The sequence below is a fragment of the Megascapheus bottae genome, chromosome Y (assembly GCF_031878675.1).
Source record: "Megascapheus bottae isolate mThoBot1 chromosome Y, mThoBot2.hap1, whole genome shotgun sequence".
NCBI lineage: Eukaryota > Metazoa > Chordata > Mammalia > Rodentia > Geomyidae > Megascapheus > Megascapheus bottae.
Window position 1 is genome coordinate 5,398,727 of NC_143548.1, and position 14,541 is coordinate 5,413,267.

Here is a 14,541-nt window from a genome sequence, read left to right on the forward strand (position 1 = left end):
AAATTGTATATCCATCTTTTACTTTGAAAGGAGTTTAAACCATTGCCAAAAAAACCCCCGTGTTCACATCTTAACATAAAAGGTCACAGGTTTTCACTTCCATTTTCTTTTGACATTGTCTGCAAAGAACTTGGATTGCCCATTTTTTAGACAAAAGAGGCCAATATAATTAAGACTGGGAGAGACTTAAAGAGGGAGAACACATGTAGATTGTGCCAGGAAATCAGCCAAGGATGGAAAACTCCAGGTCTCCCAGGAGGCCGAGGAGGGGGCTGGGAACAGCAAATGCCACCTGGCTGTTATGGTGCTCAGGAAGGTGCATACCTTTGAAAGCAACTGAATTTAACTCCAGTGTGGCACATGCAGAAAATGGCATCAAAGGTTGGACTATAAATCTTTCTTATTCTGAAGTCACTGGACATTTAAGAGCAAAGATATTGATGGACTCTTTCCCTCCTCTTCTTTTTCCTGATAACAGACGTTTGATTCATGGACTGTCCTTTACTGGCCTCCATTTTCGTCTTATTACTTTTTCTTTGCTTCTGCTTTCTGACAGCCTTGTTAGCTCTCCCAGACAGGCAGATATTAGGACAAGTGCTGCATTTGTGATCTGACTTGCCACAAATAAAGCAGCCAGCTCTCGGGCCGGCACAGGAATGAGCGATGACAGCACAGTGACCGCAAGCACTACAGTGGATCCAGGAAGGCTTTACACACTTCCTGCAGAGGAAGCAATGCTTCCACTTCCTGCCATCCTTGGATGTGCAAGAATTACAGTGTTCACAGTGTCGATTCTCAAGAGAAATGTATCGTTGCCACAGAGGGCAAAATCTGTACCCTTCTTCAGTGGGAAGGATTATCTTATGAGGTAGAATGTTGGTAAAAATACGCACAGGTGACTGTTTTCGACCTGTCTTTCCATGTTTATAAAGTGCATGATTATCATAATCTACCTGATAATCCAGCATGGAGAAGCTTGGAAAAAATTGACAAATTTGAGACTCAAAAAAATAAGGGAATATCCAGAAAATAGGCAGTTCTTTATGGCTGTTATCTTGACTTTGACCTTCCTTCCATATAGCAATTATCTTCTTGAATGTGATAGCCAGAGGCTCAACCAAGCCACCAAAACGAGGGTCTGTGATCATAATGCCGCCATCACCTTCATCTTCCTGTAAGAATTCTCTGCATACATCAAGGGCAGCCTTGCCATCAAAGAAATGATGGTTAAACATATTATAATGGCAAAAGCTATCTTGCATATAAAACTGTGAATACCGAAAGTCAATATCCAATAAAAGGCCTTTAATGTCAGACTTCTTGTCACCTGCTGCTGTCACTCTGATCAGCTCATGCAACCTTGGTGTTCCAACACACAGTACTCTTCTGACTCCGAGGGTAGAAAGGAGGTGTACCAGGAACTGACAGGTCCTGTCAGCAAACAGATACTGGGCATTGGTCTTCTTGTTTTCCAGTGGGTGAAGGAGATGACTGGGCCTCTGGAGCTGGGCCGTGGAGACTTGGCCCTGCAGCTCGTGTTCCTCATGCTCCCCCCAGTCGTTGGGAAGCAGCAACTGCTGACATCGTCGCAGAACTTCCTCTGAGGCAAGGGCAGCTGAACAAACCTCAACAACCTTTCCACACACTGCATCCAGGAGAGTGGCGGCCGACAACTTTGGTTATAAGCTTCTCGAGCAGCAAGTCTAGCTTCTGACAACTTTTCATCTTCCCATTGGAAAAAACTGCAGTCTTTTCTATCTCTACAGGCTGAACAGGCATAAAACCTCCTTGCTTCTTCCTCCCCTTGGCTCACCTTTACAAACAGAAGAGTGGGCCCGTGAGGGCATTGCAGGGCTGGGGCGACAGGACCCGAAGGAAATACCACTTCCACTCCTGAGCTGCCGGAGCACCCCGGGTTCCCATCAGCTGCCCCAGCTTCCAGCCAGTCCCTGGAGGCCGCCATCTTCCCACTGCTGGCCTGAAAGCCTCTTCTAACATTCTTTTTTTCAGGAGTGTAATCTTTATTTCTTTTCTATTGTAATTAATAAAAGGGTTACATGATATTTGCCAGATAGAAGGTGCATTAATTCACATACATTGATACCCTTTCACATGTCTTGGTACCCATTACCCTCCCCCCCACACCCCCACTCGTCTTGGTTTTCCCCCCTTTCCTATCAAATTTCAAATAACCAAATACAAATAAATTCAATATATCAGACAACAAAGTGAGATACTGTAACATTGCAGAACTATTCACCATAACAAAGATATGGAACCAACCTAGATGTCCCTCAGTAGATGAGTGAATCAACAAGTTGTGGTATTTGTACACAATGGAATTCTATGCTGCTGTCAGAAAGAATGACATCGCCCCATTTGTTAGGAAATGGAAAGACTTAGAAAAAATCATATTAAGTGAAGTAAGCCAGAGTCAAAGGAACTTAGGCTCAATGGTTTCCCTCATTTGTCATAATCAGTAGAAACCTTGGGCTCTACTAGCAGAGATTTGCAATAGAGCAAAATCTTGATACATAAGGCCATATAGTTTGAAGCTAATTGAAAGGACCTCCAGGATATTGAAACAAAAGCCATATAACAAATGATTGTTGTCCTTAATGTACTATGTTGTCTACTCTAACATTCTTATATTACTCCTTTCTTCATGACTTGTCTTACCTAACATCTTTCTATATCTGGTCCTTTGTTCCTTTGTAAATTGCCAAATGCATGGGTCTACTATTGCTTGTGAGTATACCAAGATGATACACGTGTTCATGCAATTATACTGCAGGACCATAGTGATTTAAATATCATAGTGATTGGATTTTGAGGGTTTTTGTCATAAAACTGTGTTTCTGGTAGTGTAGGAATTATTTGTAGGTGCACAAATGGAGAGAGGAAGAGTGAATATGACACTCTGAAAGTGTGAACCAGTATACTCTGCACAGACAGAGCAGTAGCTTGATTGTTATTTTAAAACTGAAATAAGTGTAGTATTACTCTTGTTCCCATTTTGAAATGAGCAGAAAAAAATTCAAGAAAAATAGCAAATCACTGACGAGGAAAGAGGGCGGCAGTTTAGTTTGAGTCTTTCTGGGCTCTCACCAAGATACCATTTTGGCAGCGTAGGGGACATTAAATACCTCAAATCGATCCTAAGTATGCTTTAGCGATAAAGAGACTTCAGTCACACAGGAAAAATGTAGAAATCCGGCACAAAGAAGATAGTGGGAACTGGTTCCAGCCACTCAGAGTGGCTGGGGAGACAAAACAGCTCTTCTGAATCTGAGCAGCAGTGCTTCAGGGAACCGCAACCTCCCAGCTACAGACAGAGTCTGTGCGAGCCAAGAGCTGACACCTGAATTGCACGGACCTGCCAGCTTCATGGAACTGGAGAACTCAGCAATTTGTGAGTACCTCCAAGAAGTTTCCACTTCTGCTAGAGGAATGGCATTGAGAAAGAGCCCCTCCCCCAAAGCTGAGAGCAGCTCCATCTTGACCGCTGGCAAGGTCCCTGCCAAAGCAATTGGAGCCTAAGAGGTGATGCTGGAAACATCATCTTTCTAACTGGCAAAGGATTTTCCAGCGATCCCTTAGCCAGAAACCCGGCCTCAGCGATGCTGAAGTCTGCACCGTGCAACAGTCACAAGCCTGGGAAAAAAAACCTGCCCGCGAATCTTTTAGCTTTGTTTTTCGAAACAAACAATCGGATCAGAAAAACCTCAAAGCCAAATCACAAGAGAAAAAGACCTTGTGAAGGGGTTGGATCCTGAATTTAGTGGAGACACAAGTTTCCTATCCTGCCCTGACCCCCCCCAAAAAATCCTGAAGATTACCCCTTTTTTAATTTATTTTTTATTTTTTTGTTGTTCTTTTTCTTTGTTTTGGGTTTTTTTTCTTCCACCCCTTTTTTTATTTGCACTTCTAGGTGTTCTTATTTTCTCTTTCCATCCTACCTACACCTTTTTTTTCTATTTCCTCTCGCACATCCCTCTGTCATTGTGATTGTTCCTGGAAACATAGTGACAGCTCTGGGTACAGTTTGAATACAAATAATATTTATATTGATACAGACACCTGCTTTTTAATCTCCTGGTCTCAACCCTAGTATTTCTTAAGTAAGAGTTCAAAATAACAAGGAATCTCCCCCCCACATTTTTCTTTTTCTTTTCTTTTCTTGTCTTTTTGATTTTCTTTTTTTTCTTTTTCTTGTTGTTTTTGCTTTTTTGTTTTTTTGTTTCTGTTTTTCATTCTATATGTTTTTTAGGTTTTTTTGTGCTTGTTGTTGCTTTTTTTTCTTTCTTTCTTTTTAAAATTTTTCATCATTGAAACCTCCTATACCTACCTCCTTCTTTTCTTGATTTATTCTTATTATTACCCTTCTTACTTTCATAACTTTTATCTAATCCTTTCAAACTTTGTACTCAAACACAGTACCTTCTTATCAACTTAAATCAGTTATCCTTATGCTATACCTTTTCTTCATTACTATAATAATTTTTTATTTTTTTATTTTTTTATTGTTATTAGTAAAAGGGTTACATGATATTTGCCAGATAGAAGGTGCATTAATTCACATACATTGATACCCTTTCACATGTCTTGGTACCCATTTCCCTCCCCCCCCACACCTCCCACCCATCTTGGTTTTCCCCCCTTCCCTATCAAATTTCAAATATCCAAATACAAATAAATTCAATATATCAGATTACAAAGTGAGATACTATACCAATATGAGATAACCAAGGGACAGCAAAGGAGATGAGAGACAACATAGTACATTAAGGACAACAATCATTCATTATATGGCTTTTGTTTCAATATCCTGGAGGTCCTTTCAATTAGCTTCACATTATATGGCCTTATGTATCAAGATTTGCACTATAATAATTTTACACTCCTACATTATTCCTCTCGTACCTCGCCTGTTCTTTCTCATACTATTTTTCTATCTCTGGTCCTCTGTTCATCTTTCAACCCTTATAATGCATGGATCTATATTTGATGGTTGTTGAGCAATACAGTATATCTAGGTGTTCAATTATAATCTAGGTCCAGAGGGACTTAAATACAATAGAGATTGGATTGAGAGTCTTATTGTTTTGGTCATAAAACGGTTATCAGTGATTGTATTAGACTGGTCTGTAAGTGCAAAAAAAGAAAGAGAGAGTGATAATACCAATCAAAAATTGTGAACATCTAGTGTCTGCCAGTTAAAGAGGTTTAAGTTGGTTATATCTGAAAAATTATAATCTTGTTTAGAATTAATCTTGCTCCCATTTTCAAAAGGGCAGAACAAGAAACTGAAGAAAAATGTCAAATCAAGGAATAACATCCCCCATCTAATATAAACAGACAATGGAACAGTTACTGGCAAACCTAGAAGAGGGTCTTCCAAGTGCTATACAAATGCAATTTAAATATCATTAATGAAAAATGTGAAAATATAGAGACAGAGATAAGGGAGGAAGCCAAAGCTAAACAACAGGAAACCATAAACAAGGTGACATGTGAAAAATGAGAAGCCATAAAGGAGGCCATAATAAAGATTTTTCAAAGAAAAATGGATGAATTCATAGAATCCACAAACAAAAAGGTGAGCAAACTCCAACAAATGTCCAAAGAGAATTAAGTGGCTCAGCTTAACCACTCAAATGGAAATCAAGGAGCTAACGAAATCCATACATGATCTAAAAGAAGAGATGGAAGGAATCAAAAATGAGCAATTAGAAGCAAGGTATGAGGAATAAAGTAGATAGCTTTGATAGTAGGTTAGACAATGCAGAAGAGAGAATTTCCAGGGTTGAAGATAAGTTAGTTGGTATAGAAAAAGAAGAGAAAATTAGTCAATCCAAATCTAGGAAATATGAGAGAGCACTTCAGGAGGTTCAAGATACAATTAGGAAGCCTAATTTAATGCTAATTGGTATTGAGAAGAGTCTGGAGAAAGAGGTCAATGATATTGGAAATATACTTCAGGGAATCATCTCAGAGAATTTCCCAAACATCCAGAAGGGCAGGTCCATCCACAAACAAGAATGTTTAGAACCCCAAAAAGACCTGACCAGAAAAGAACATCCACCGCCACATTGTAATCAAAACTGGATCAATAGAGACCAAAGAAAGGATCCTAAAGGCAGCCAGGGAGAAGGGATCAATCACCTACAAAGGCAAACGAATGAGAATAGCCCGATATTTCTCAGCAGAGACCATGTAAGCAAGAGGAGATTGGAAGGATGTATGTCATGCCCTTAAGTCAAATAACTACCAAACAAGAATAGTATACCCAGCTAAACTCTCATTCATAACTGAGGGAACAATGAAAACATTCCATTCCAGGGAAAATCCTCAACATTATGTAGCAAACAAACCAACATTACAGAAAATTCTCAAAGATGTTCTCCACATAGAAAACCAACATAAATGCAATACAGACCAAGATATGGCACCTAAACATCATACCATTTAAATACCACAAGACCTGTCAACACAGGCCCTAATAAAAGCTTTTAAAAATGGTAAGAACTAATAAATATCTCTCAAACCTAACTTGCAATATCACTGGAATTAACTCTCCAATTAAACAGCATAGGCTGTCTAGTTGGATCAAAAAGCAAGATCCATCGTTCTGCTGTCTTCAAGAGACACATCTTACCCCCCAAAAAACGAACATTTTTTGAAAATGAGAGGTTGGAATTATCTCTATCAAGCTAATGGCCCCCATAAACAGGCTGGAGTTGCCATCCTCATATCAGATAAAATAGACTTCAAAGTAAAATTAGTGAGAAAAGACAAAGAAGGTTACTACATACTACTAAAGGGATCTTTCCACCAGGAGGACATAACGATCCTAAATATCTACACACCTAATCCCGGAGTTCCAAACTTCATCAAGCAAACTTAACTTTCACTGAAACCATACATAGATCGAAACAGTGATTGTTGGTGACTTTAACACACCACTCTCACCTATGGACAGAACAACAAGGCAAAACTCAACAGAGAAAACTCAAATTTGAACAACTATATGGACCAACTATCTAACAGATATCTGCAGAATATTCCACCCAGCAACAATACACTATACGTTTTTTTCAGCAGCACATGGAACATTTCCAAAATAGACCACATTATAGGCAATAAAACAAACCTGGACAAATTCAGAAACACTGAAATAATTCCCTGCATGCTCTCAGACCACAAGCGCAAGAAATAGGAACTGAACACACATATCCACCAACAAAAACCCTGTAACTCATGGAGATTGAACAACACATTGTTGAATCACCAATAGGTCAGCAAAGAGATTGGAACAGAAATCCAACAATTTATGAAATTTAACAATAAGGAGCTCACAAAATACCCGATCCTTTGGGACATGGCAAAGGCATTACTCAGAGGAAAATTTATAGCTCTGAGTGCCTACAACAACAAGTTGGAAAAATCGCAAACCAACAATTTAATGTGTCACCTTAAGCTCCTAGAAAAAGAGCAACAACCCAACCCTAATCCCGCTAGAAAGAAGCAAAGTATTAAAATCAAAGCATAATTAAATGAATATGAATCCACTACAGAAAGAATCAACGAAACAAGGAGTTTGTTCTTTTAAAGAATTAACGAAATTGACAAACCCTTAGTAAGAAGGACCATACTGAAATAAAAAAAATCAGAGATGAAAATGGTAATATCATGACAGAAATTACCAAGATCCACAGTTTCATGAGGGAATACTCCTCAAACCTTTACACCAACATATTTGAGAATCTAGAAGAAATGGGTAAATTCCTAGACAATATTAACATACCCACACTGAACCAACAGAACTAACCTAACTAAACAGGCATATTTCAAGGACTGAAATAGAAATGGCAATAAAAGAGCTTCCACCTAAGAAAAGCCCAGGGCCAGATGCATTCACAGCTGAATTCTATAAGGTCTTCAAAGCAGAGCTCATACCAATACTCCTCAAGCTCTTCAACAAAATTGATAATGAAGGTTCTTTACCAAACTCATTTTATGAAGCCAGTATAACCCTCATCCCCAAACCAGACAGAGATTCATCAAAGAAAGAGAACTATAGACCTATTTCTTTAATGAACATCAATGCAAAACTTCTCAACAAAATACTGGCCAACTGTCTACAACAACTCATCAAAACAATTATACCCTATGATCAAACAGGATTCATCACAGGGAGGCAAAGCTGGTTCAAAATAAGCAAATCAATTCAGAAATTCAACACATCAACAGGAGCAAGGGCAAAAATCACATGATTGTGTCCATAAGGCATTTGACAAAATCTAACACACTTTTATGTGAAAAGATCTGGAGAAAGTAGGAATCCATGAAACATTCCTCAATATAATAAAGGCTGTGTATGACAAACCCACAAATAGTTTTATACTTAATGGCAAAAAGCTAAAGCCATTCCCTCTAAAATCAGGAATGAGACAAGGATGCCCACTTGCTCCACTCCTCTTTAGCATAGTATTAGAATTCCTAGCCAGTTCAATAAGGCAAGAAACAACCATAAAGGGGATCCAAATAGGAAAAGAGGAAGTAAAAAATCCCTCTTTGCAGATGACATGATCCTGTATTTAAACAATCCTATAGACTCTACTCTCAAACTCCTTGAGTTGATTCAAAACTTTGGAGAGGTAGCAGTCTATAAAATTAACCCTCAAAAATCAATTGCCTTCCTCTACAGCAACAGTGAGAGAAATGAGGCAACAATCAGGAAAGCAACTCCTATTGCAATATCCTCAAAGAAAATAAAGTACCTAGGAATTACGTTACCTAAAAATGTAAATGAACTTTTTGATGAAAACTTTAAAGCCCTGAAAAGGGAAATGAAAGCGGAACAGAAGAAATGGAAAATGCTCCCATGAATCTGGATTAGAAGAATCCATATCCTGAAAATGGCAATCTTGCCAAGGGCTATCTACAAATTCAATGCAATACTCATCAATATCCCAATGTCATTCTTTAAAGAAATAGAAGAGGCAATCTAAAATTTCATATGGAATAATAAAAGACCTCGTATAGCAAAAACACTTCTTAGCAGAAAGAATAGCACAGGAGGAATTTCAATACCAAACTTTAGACTCTATTACAGAGCTATAATTATCAAAACAGCTTGGTACTGAAACAAGAATAGGCCTAAAGATCAATGGAATACAACTGAGGACCCAAGTATTAAACCCTAGACCTATGACCACCTAATCTTTGACAAGGGAGCCAAAAAAATAGAATGAGAGAAAGATACCCTCTTCAAAAAGTTGTTCTGGCAGAACTGGTTAAGCACCTGCCGAAAACTAAAATCCTGCACTAGAATTAACTCCAAATGGATTAAAGACTGGAGGTAAAAGCCAACACTCTGAAAACTTTACAAGAAGGAATAGGAGATACATTGGGCCTCCTTGGCACAGGTTGAAACTTTCGTAATAAGGAACAAGAATCACATTAAATAAGAGAAAGGCTGGATAAGTGGGAATGCATTAAACTTCAGAGCTTCTATATGGCAAGGGACATAGCTAGTTAATTAACTGGGAAGCCTACAGAATCGGAGAAGATCTTCACCAACCATACAACAGACAAAGGCCTCATATCTAAAATATATCAACAACTTAAAAAACTGAACCACCCCAAAAGTACTCTCCAGAGTAACAACCATCCCATTAGAAAATGGGCCAAACACTTAAAGAGAGTCTTTTCTGAAGAAGAAATAAATATGGTCTATAGACACATGAAGAAATACTCAACATCTTTGGCCATAAAAAAATGCAAATCAAAAGAACTCTAAGATTCCACCTCACTCCAGTTAGAATGGCCAGGATGAAGAAAACAAATAACACAAGATGCTGAAGGGGAAATGGCCAGGAGGAATCACAACTACACTGTTGGTGGGAGTGCAAATTCATCCAACCACTATGGAAAGCAGTATGGGAGTTCCTCAAAAGACTAAACATAGAGCTCCTCTATGACCGAGCAATTCCACTACTTGGCATTTACCCAATCATCCAGAAACTAGGGCATACTAAATCCACCAGCACAACAATGTTCATTGCAACACTATTTACCATAGCAAAGATATTGAACCAACTTAGATGTCTCTCAGATGATGAGTGGAACAAGAAGATGTGGTATTTGTACACAATATGCTACTGTCAGAAAGAATGACATTGCCCCATTTGTGAGGAAATAGAAAGACTTAGAAAACATCTTATTAAGTGAAGTAAACCAGACTCAAAGGAACATAAGTTCAATGTTTTTTTTCATTTGTCATAATCAGTAGAAACCTTCGGCTCTCATAGCAGAGATTTGCAATAGAGCAAAACCTAGATATATAAGGCCATACAGTATGATGCTAAATGAAAGATCTCTAGGATATAGAAACAAAAGGCATATAATGAGTGATTGTTGTCCTTAATGCATTATGTTGTTTCTCATGTCTTATGCTGTCCCTAGGTTATCTCATTTTTATCTGATATATTGGATATATTTGTATTTGGTTATTTGAAATTGGATATAGAAACAAAAGGCATATAATGAGTGATTGTTGTTCCTAATGCATTATGTTGTTTCTCATCTCTTTTGCTGTCCCTAGGTTATCTCATTTTGTTATCTGATATATTGGATATATTTGTATTTGGTTATTTGAAATTGGATAGGTTAAGGAGGGAAAACAAGATGAGGTGTGGGGGTCAGGGGAGGGAAATGGGGACATGAGAAAGGGTATCAATGTATGTGAATTAATGCACCTTCTATCTGGTAAATATAATATACCCTTCTATTAATTACAATAAAATATATGAATAAACTCAAATAAGCCTCCCATATTATCTAATGTCTGAAGTATATAAAAAATTCGAAGGATCACGTGATTCATGGACTTGATAAAACACTGGAATCTTCTGATAGTGCTTCACGATGTTGTAACATCAATATGAGTTGAAATTCACCATTCTGTAACCAAACTTGAATCTCTCCTACAATTCAGAAGCAATAGTTTCTCAAATTTCTTGAAAATCTTCCTCAAGAACTATCAGGCAAATTTGCCAAAAATTTTAGGCTCTAATTAATGCAGTTCATTTTATTTATCCTGTGCTTTTGTTGTAATATAGATGTTCTCTAGGATATTATATATATTCTTTGTATCGGATATATTTGTATTTGGTTATTTGAAATTGGATAGGGAAGGGGGGAAAACAAGATGAGGGGTGGAGGTGGGGGGTAGGGAAATGGGGACCAAGACATGTGAAAGGGTATCAATGTATGGGGGATAATGCACCATCTATCTACAATGCTAGAACTGGTGTCTTGGTTTCTATCAGAAAGACTCACACTGAACTGCCACCATCTTTCACAGATCTACTTTTCAGAGTTTTTTAAGGACTCTTCCTAGGTTTCCCCTTGATTCCCTTTTGCCTGTTTATTTTCAGTGGGATTTGAGGTTCCTTGACTTGCCCTGTTTCTCATGCCCAGAGGCTTTCCAAATAACTTGATCCTCCTTGGTCCTCAGGAAAAATACAATGCTCAGGGAATCTGAGGAGTTTTCCCATTGACCTAGACCAGATTTCATGTACCCACACAGATGGAGGCCCCAATGAAGTAACCATAGGCTGTTCATGTTGTGATGTTATATTCTTCTTGGTGTTTCTAAATTTTCTGATGTCTTTTCTGAAGTCTTCACACCGCTATGTAGGACTTTTCACAGCTTCACACCCCTCCCCCAGCTCCTCCTGTTGCTGCTCTCTCCATTTCGATTTCTCATTCAGTTTTCCCCACAGAAACCCACCTACACGAACTTAATTGTCATTCTCCCTAAAACCTCCATCTCCTATTATACACGGTCACCCTCCCTGCTGGCATCCAGGTATTTCACCTTTGAAGGTTGTGGACCACTTGCCAGCTGGTTTTTATGAACATATTTTACCTCTTGAATTTATTCAGCTGCACACAACATGGTTTCCATCTGAGTGGTTGACTGGTATGTGCCACTATGTTGAGTCACACCCCAAGCAAGAACATCCTTATATGATGAGATTTCTCAATTTTTCTAGGTATCACACATCTTGGAGAAGAAGTGACAATGATTTTGTGGGATACTCACTCTCCTTTGATATTCAGAACTGCCTGGATTTTGTGAGATCCTACGTTGCAAGATGGGAATTTCAACCTGTAGTCACCCTGTCTGCCTTGTAGGTATAGATGAGAGACTTTCATTGGAAATCCAATGCATTAGTCCAAGTGACCCTGCTTTGGGAATGGCTGCCATCTCCGTAGCTGGGACTGGAGGCACTTTCACTACAGGCTGTGATCAAATCTGTCCTCATAATGAAACTAATTAACTTTTTCCACTCTGGCCAAAACTTCTGCACTATTCTGGCTCACTTCGATACTACATCGTGGATACTATTTTGTGAACATTCTTCAACATTAAAGCTGTCCACTTCCAAGTTTTCTGAATATAGATTTTTTTTACCACAGCCATCGTTCTTATGGCAACATTGAACAGTTATAAAAATCAGAGTTAAATATGAGGCAGTTATGAATTAGTGCTTTGTGTTGAGGAATGTTAAAATGCACAAAGGTGGTGTAATATTTGAAAATTTATTGTAAAACATATAATTTGTCTGCACTACAATTTGCTTTGAATTTCCAGTAAAACATTTAGTGTATGTCATGCAGTACAGAGAATCTTTTGCAAAGTGACCATTTACATGGTGTCAGTTAAATTTTATATCCTTGGGTGTTTATTCATGTCATGGATAGTGTATCAAACAAATAACATTCAAGATGTTCACTTGATGCTTGAAATCTGGAACTGGTCAGTATTTATGACCTGGACTACTCAAACCTAGCTCTCCATTGGTGGAGTCACAGTGCAACTTCCAAGAGTCTGATAGTTAACTGGAGATAAGAGTCTCAAAAACTTGGGTACCTGAGCTGCCTCTAAAATGCAATAATCATACTTCAGCCTCCTGAGTAGCTAGGATTATACTTGTGAGTCCCTGAAGCCCTGCTTGCATTAAGGATTCTCTTTGAGCCATGCATTTCCCAGTGAAATTACTGAACATTGATATACATTGGAAATAAAACACCATTCATCTCTTTTAGGTTTATATATGTATATATGTATATATATACTTTTATAATTATATATAGTCATATATATAGTTATATGCATAGTCATATACATGACTTCCAATTCTCTGCATATTATCACAGCCATAGTGCTTTTGGCAAAAAATCTGTAAAATTAATAAGTATAATAGTGAATATTTATAAAATTCAGACTTAAATGTGAGGCACTTTTATGAAGTACATCTGTGTGTAGAATCACATTAAATACCCAAAGTTGGCATATTTGTTCAAACCTTATGCCGTAGAATGTACATTTTTCTGCACTACAATATGGTTGTAAATTTCCAGTAAAACTTTTAGTGTACATAATGCTGTACAGAGCATCATTTTCAAAGAATATGAAAATGTCGCCCTCTATCATAAAAAGATACAAAAAGAGCAAGAAAATTTTGTTCTTCTGGGTTTTGCCTGATGAATCATTTCTGCAAGGGGATGAGAAATAATGCAATTATTCATTCATATGGAAAGAAAATTTACATATATTTCAGTGTACCGCCTAACCGAAAGAAAAATCATTTTCATGAGTTGTTGTAGATGTACCTACAATTTTATGGGCAAATTGCCATTTACCATGAAAATATTCAATGCTCTATGAACCTCTATTCAAAGGAAATTTGTTATTGAATGGACAGCTTTTCAGAAATTAAACTTCAACACTGTGTGGACACATTAAAAGTTAGGTGATCCTGCTGGGAGTTTGGCCTAGTGGTCAGTGATTGCCTAGCATGCATGAAGACCAAGGTTTGATTCCTCAGTTCCACATACATAGAAAAAAAGCCAGAAGTGGTGCTGTTGCTCAAAGGGTAGAGTGCTATTATTGAGAAAAATAAAGCCCGAACCCAAGGACAATGCTCAGTCCCAGAGTTCAAGCCCCAAGACTGCGGGGGAAAAAAAGTTAGATGATCAAGGGCTAGAAGTTTGCCTAGTGGTAGTGTGCTCGCCTAACATGCAAAAAGATCCTGGTTCCATAGCATGGTAAGAGCTTGCAGACTCTTGTAACCAGCTCAGGACTGAGCTCAAGCCTAGGACTGGGGTAAAAATAGAATTAACATTCATTCCTATACTTTTGTGAAATTAAATGAATATGACATCGAGAATTTAAGAAAATATAAAAGAAAACCAGTCATATCAGGAAGGCATCACATGTATGACTGGAAATAAAACCTTTGTTATTTCTGTGCTGACCACTGAATAGCTGCACTTGTGTGTTAAACAGATGAAAAGTAAAAGAATGAACATGTCTTAACAATGAGAAAAATAAGTTCTTAAGATATATTGTTTGCACATTTAGCCACTTACACTTAAAATGTATTTGGTCATTTTCTAAAATAACTGATTATGCTAAATTTCTCTTAAATTTAGCATATATAAAATTCCTATGTGCTAATTGTC

General features: G+C 37.9%; 1 pseudogene; it reads right to left on the reverse strand.

The window, feature by feature from the left end:
* Positions 1 to 352: 352 nt before the first annotated feature.
* LOC150040228 (rRNA N(6)-adenosine-methyltransferase ZCCHC4 pseudogene) lies at positions 353 to 1,963 on the reverse strand (annotated as a pseudogene).
* Positions 1,964 to 14,541: the final 12,578 nt, after the last annotated feature.